The following is a 6457-nucleotide window of genomic DNA, read 5'->3' on the forward strand; positions in this document are numbered from 1 at the left end:
CTGAGGTGTGCTGCATCTGCAGCAACAGCTTCTCCATTATTTCTGTTCACTGACATTGGTTCCATCATAAATGCCTTTGGTTTCCCAGCTTGCAGAAATGTTGATCAGTAGAGAAATTCCTATATTCATCCATAGCAATTGGAATTTGTGATGGAACTTGAAAATTTAAACAAAAATGTACTTTTCTTTAGAGATGAGATGAAGGGGAATTGCCAATTGTTTTTTTCTCTTTATAGAAAAATTAGGTTTATATAGGTTGTTGAAATTTTTTTAGGTGTAATCTCTCTTTTTATTTTCATAAAGCCTCAGGTGATCTAGGAATGAAATGGGCACAGACAGAATGTACATGGATTGTTATATGAGCCGCCTGCCTGCATACCACCCTATTTTGATACATTTTACAGTGTCACTCTATATAGGCAGAGGACCCTATAAATGGGGACTTGAAAATAAATATAAATCCCTATTATTGTTTCTTTTACCAGGGACATTGAAGGTTCTTGCACCACATACAAGCAGCTTAGAAAAGTAGCCATGATACACAAAACAGCAGGAAGAATTCTTTTCATATAATTAAATGAGCAAAAAAAACTGGGGGCAACTTGAACAAAAGGGGAAGTAGCCATTCTAAGGAAGAAACCTGTGGCACTTATCCTCAGAAGGAAAAGATGAATGTGAAGAGTAGAAAGTAAATGAATTGATCCAAAATTTAAGTGGCTAAATATCAGGATTTGGTATGTGTGCCACACTGGAATTGTTATGTACATTTATGTCTTCAACAAGGAATTCCCTTGCTGAAATCAAGATAGTCTTTTCAGGTGATGAAATCATAAAGGTCTTCAACATTAATGGGGGAACCATTGCATTCACATGTCCTCTTTTGGTAAGCATTGTGTTTGAACTGAAATAAGGGCTGCATGTTTAGATTATATAGAAAAAAATACCCACCCTTACCATTCATCCTAATTATACCTCATTCAATAGGAAGGGTGGGAGAGGGCATTTCTAGTGAAGTAAAGGATTGCACCTAAAATGCTCTGACAATGGTAAAAGCTACTGCTTCACAAATATGAATAACGATGTGAAATAATTTTAGAACAACTCTTGCAAACTAATTATGTTGGCATTGCATAACAACAACCTGATATACCATAATTGATGTCACACAGTCTTCCAACTGTGGGTGTATTTGTAAAGGGTGAGTCTGACCTGCCTGTGGTACAAGGTATGTAAAAGATGTAACATCCTTTTAACTGCAAACTGCATGTGACAACCCTTTGACTACTAACTGACAAAGCAGGCTCACAGGTGTAGGTACAAAAAGGATTAAATAACAAAGCTCAAAAGGACAATTTGTCTACCCAGCATAGGAAATATAAATGTTTGATCTCTAAATCATTTCTGTAAGAATAAAAGTAATTAAGTTCTTGGAGATAGTGTATGTGTCACATACCTGGAGATGAAGCATTCACAATCTTCCAAAGAAAATTACCTCCTCAGCATGTAAAGCAGACACCGTCCTCAAATTCCTGCCAGACGACGTTTTCAAGCAAGTCACAGGATGGCTTGCAGAACTTCAAACCCTGTCACCTAGGAATCACTGAAGGATTAGCTGAAGTCGTCTTTTAGCATGCCATCCGCCCTAAGAGCCAAGAAATTCCTGGACAACATGGGGCAGCCATAGACGAGCGGCTGTTGCATGTCTACAAGCAATTGCGGCGGCTGATAATGCTACCCACCACAGACAGTCAACCCTGGACCTTGTGAGAGAGGTTCTCTTCACAAAACTGCCCTGCCAAACAGTGGTGGCATGCCCATTGGAGGGTCAGACATCTACTAAGAGCTTGGGAATGGCGGGAAGCGGCAAGGCGGCGAAGGGTCTGTTGGCGCTTGGGTCATCATCTTGGGTCGGCCAGGTCCTTCAGGTCACTCCAGGGTCACCAGTGTAAGGACGGGATTGAGTGACATACTGGCTGGGTGTTGACTGGTTTATTGGTAGTTCCTTACTGAATGAATGTACAGAATCTTCGAAGATGTTATTGGAGCGTGCGAGCGGTAAAGTAGCATCTACACACAGATGGGAAAACAGAGGTAACGATTTGGCCATTTGTGTTCGTCAGCAGACAAACAGATGGCGATATTGAGAGACACGATAAATGTACAGTGATGAAACATATATCAATGGAAAGGCCAGGAAATTCTACATATGGCCAATTGCATGAGAGTCGAGACAGATTAATGAATACAATGCAGTAGCATAATATATGTGAAATGGCGAGAAGTTTGGCGTCTTGACAAACAGAAACACATACAGTTTGATACAGATTAGGTGGAACATTATGAGTACATGATTAGAATGCTTGCATGGCAATGCAAGTAGTGGTGATTGTACATAAATCAAGACAACAATGGTTAGGGAGAAACAGACGGAAATATTGTATGGTAGAAGTTTTGTTCCTTCAGAGAAAGAAAACGAGATGCTTTTGTTTTGTCTTGTCCCCTCCGATGGATGACGAACACACGTGTGTTTGGAAGAGACGGCGACGGGCTCTTACAAAGTAACCTTGGCAGGCTTTGTGAAATTGCCATTTCATCTCTGCATACAGGATCAGTTGCTGTCATAGTCTTGATATCCTCTACTGAATATGGTAAAGCCTTAAATCCTTAATGGATAGAACTGAAATGATTCATGGTACATCAAGGGGCCACAAGCATTGTGAAGGTCAGTCAGTTCTTCTAAGCTTGTCACTGAGTAATGAATCCTAGAGAAGTTTCAGCAGCTTAATTATCTGAGCCTGGACGACACAAGATATAAGATTACCATTTACACTAAGCCTCTACAATGGTATATGCTTACATTCACTACTCATCAATGTTCTAGAAAAAGTGCCACAGATTTTCCAACCTGGTCAGGTCAACAGTGAAAGTGTGATCAGACATCCAACTCAACAATAAAGGAAGTGGTACCTTACTGCTGAAATTGCGTACATCTCCATTTACATCCTTGAGACCCTCAAGAGTAACCATGGCAGAAGCATCAGGTGGAAAACTTTTTAGACTAGTGGACAAACTTTCTATGAGAATTATGGTATTCACTTCAAGTTATAAGAAAATACTCCAATGACTTAGCAAAAAAAGGCACGTTTGTCGGAACCAACTAAATTTGTCTGATTAAAATTACAATGCTTAGCAGGTTCCATAAACCAATGCAAGTTTCTGTCACCTTCAGCTTGATTTTGCACACATGCTGTGGAGTTATCAATGCATGCAAATATATCCTTGATATCTTTTTTGATAATCCAGTCTATGACTCTGAAAGGTAGCTACTCTATTTGTTACACCAAAGTTACCCTAAAAACTAGAAAAATAAACTCAAAAGGAATAAATTACACTTAATTAAATAAAATGAAAAGATGAATGTTGCATAAATTTAAAAAGTTCTGCACTTATGTTCTTTGTGTGAAGAAGGCCACAATTTCTTATGAATGTTGCATTAATTTAAAAAGTTCTGCATTTATATTCTTTGTCTGAAAAAGGCCACAATTTCTTAATAAGAAAAAAATTAGGCAAATACCACAATCTTTGAAAGCAGTGTACAGTTTGTCTTCCTCTAACTATTATTTGTTCATATCCATTTCAAATGTTCAACATACTGAATAATTTGTACTCAGCAATTTTTCTCGCCAAGTCATCAACATGTGATAGAGGTTATGCATCAAACATTTTGAAATAGCTGACTATCATCAATCATTGCCTTTTGTGACTTTTACCACAAGTAACTAATACTTCAACATGTCACAGAGATACATAAGGCTCTACGGTCCCAATGCTAACAGTTAAGATACCTCCAAAATATTTAAATGCATCAGATTCTGAATGACATCTGTATTTTACAGCTACTAATTTCAGATAGGAAGCTAGCTGGAGTACAAAACATTTATGCTGGTTGTGCCACATATATTATGGGGAGGACAAGCTCCAGCAAACTTGATATTCATATCAGAGTGCTGGTTCAAGACATCAGGCCCAAGTAAGATGTCCATGCAAAGACCAGAGGACAATCAGCCTGGAATGAAGTACGTACTTTCTTCATTCCATTGACTACCTCACCATTCATCCCAGCAAAAATGGGAGCCGTGGGGTAAACTCTGAGAAGAAATTAATGAGATGCCACCCAGAATGGTTGATCGGCAAGCTTTGGCACTGAAATGCTGATTTTCCACATGAATTGTATAAGGTAATCCTAGTCAGGCACCCACCTACTCACAGAATATCTCATGAATCCATAAAAGAAAATTTTGGCTCATGAAGCTGCTGAAATTTGTTGGCCAGTACAATTAAGTACATGTAGTCTTTTCCTTCCAAACTAATTGGTACATCAGATTGTAATGCTAAAAGTCCTAGTATATCAAAACAAAAATCCTTTCTTTTGCCAGAGATATAAGTTTGAAATTTAATTTGATAAATTTCAATATAAGTGTGTAAAAATTAAACAAACTTCATGTCAGTCCTCATTCGTACTAGAAACATTAATAACTCTAAGGTATAGTACATAGAGAATGGACATCAAATCTTGAGTGTATGAGTGAATTTCCATGCCAACAAAACTGAGGCAAAGTACTGTAATGGGTTTGTACGACAAATTTGTTTCATATAATTGTATTTACAGTTAAAAACGTTAATTTTCATGATAAAATTACTATTTGGATACTTACCTACTGTCAAAGTTAGTTTTATCCTTGCACCATTTGGTGCTATCAGCATTTTTAAAAAATCAAAATTTGCTTGGCTAACTCGCTAGGGCTGTCTTCGTATTCACCTGTTTCCAACCAGATGGTGCTGGAATGTTTATGTTCTGTCATATGTCTTCATGACCACCCACTAAGATGTGGGGGAGGCTGGGTAGGTTTCCACTTTAACAGTAGGTAAGTATCCAAATAATTCATTTTATCATGAAAATTATCATTATTTGGAATGAATCTTACCTACTGTTAAAGTTAGCTGACTACCACATTGAATGAGGATGGTGGGTTAGTGCAGCCAGAGAAACAGTTCAGCCAAGCGAACTAAAAGCTTTTTAATTGGGAGAAAAAAGCTTCTCAACATTCCTGCCTAATGTGTGATCTTGACTGTTAAGTACTGTCGCCAGATGTTGGAACCACAACAGGGTGTACGGTCCTTGTAGCAAGACCTGTCAGAGGATCCTTACATCGAAAAAAGGATTCTATCTTGTAGAGTCCTGGTGAACCCTGTGCCTGAGTCGAAACCCATAACCAACAGTCCAAAACTAAAGATAATTACTACTTTCATATATGAAGGTGAGCTCCTATACACCAACGTGTACCTTCATGCTCCCAAAATTCAATAGCAGGATTCCTAACAACTAACGATAAGATGGAAAGCCAAGGTTGCCGTCATATCTGGTTCAGGAGAAGAGTCCCTGCCGCAAAGATAGGACTAAGGGCTTAACACCTCATACTGAAATTGAACATTGCAAAAAATGGGGCAAAAATATTTATACTGTATCTCCAAAATGGATGGAATGGGAGCCAGCCAATGTTGCCAAATTAGAGGAAAAACTGCTGGGTTTAGCAGATTTCAGGTTGTCACAGTTGGCAACAATGGTCAGGCAATGAATGAGAGAGACAAACTCCATACTCTGCTGGAGTTGCTTGGCGGCTCGGTGCCGAACCCTAACCAGAAAGACAGTTGGAGAGAGGTGTCAAAAAGCACAGAACCTTGGTCCCAAGACACGCCTTGGTTTCCTGTCAGAGGAGACAACCAACTGACGCAGGGCAGCCCAGAGGGCGGGCTACAGCCAGATGCCAGGGCTCCGACACCTTTTCTTTTGGAGGGGTAACCGAAAAAGATCGAAAACTGGGGAGGAGGGTGATTTTGGCCCTAATACTTCGATCAAAAACCTAACTAATAAAAGAATATGTCAATTATCATTATTTTTCTCCTGATCCACCTAGGGAGCAAAAGAAGGGCAGAGCAGAGACAGAGAGAGAGAGAGGAATTAACCTAGGCTATCAAGGTAGGCTAATGAAGGAGGAGAAGCAACACCAGAGGACAAAAGGAAAAGACTGAGTAGGCTGTTGGTGTGCCCAAACTGCCTACCCAAACTATTGCCCTTTAACATCTTCCAATACTTCACAAAAATTTACATCCTCTCATCAAAACACTCATAATCTACATATCAAGAAAACCACACTTGAGCCCGTGCAGCTAGCCTAACATAGCTGCTAACAGAGGATATGTTGTTATCGGCAAAACCTAAACAATTGGTTTTCACAAACTCTTTCCTATACTGCCTAATGCTTTCATCTCTGCTTGTTGTAGATGATATAAAAAAACAGAAAACAATCACAATACCGTACAGGAGAAATTAGTCATAAATCATCAAAACATGGTCTAAAGCTGATGAAGACCGTGTGTGTAACACGACAGCATGAAG

The sequence above is a fragment of the Macrobrachium rosenbergii genome, chromosome 37 (assembly GCF_040412425.1).
Source record: "Macrobrachium rosenbergii isolate ZJJX-2024 chromosome 37, ASM4041242v1, whole genome shotgun sequence".
Lineage (NCBI taxonomy): Eukaryota > Metazoa > Arthropoda > Malacostraca > Decapoda > Palaemonidae > Macrobrachium > Macrobrachium rosenbergii.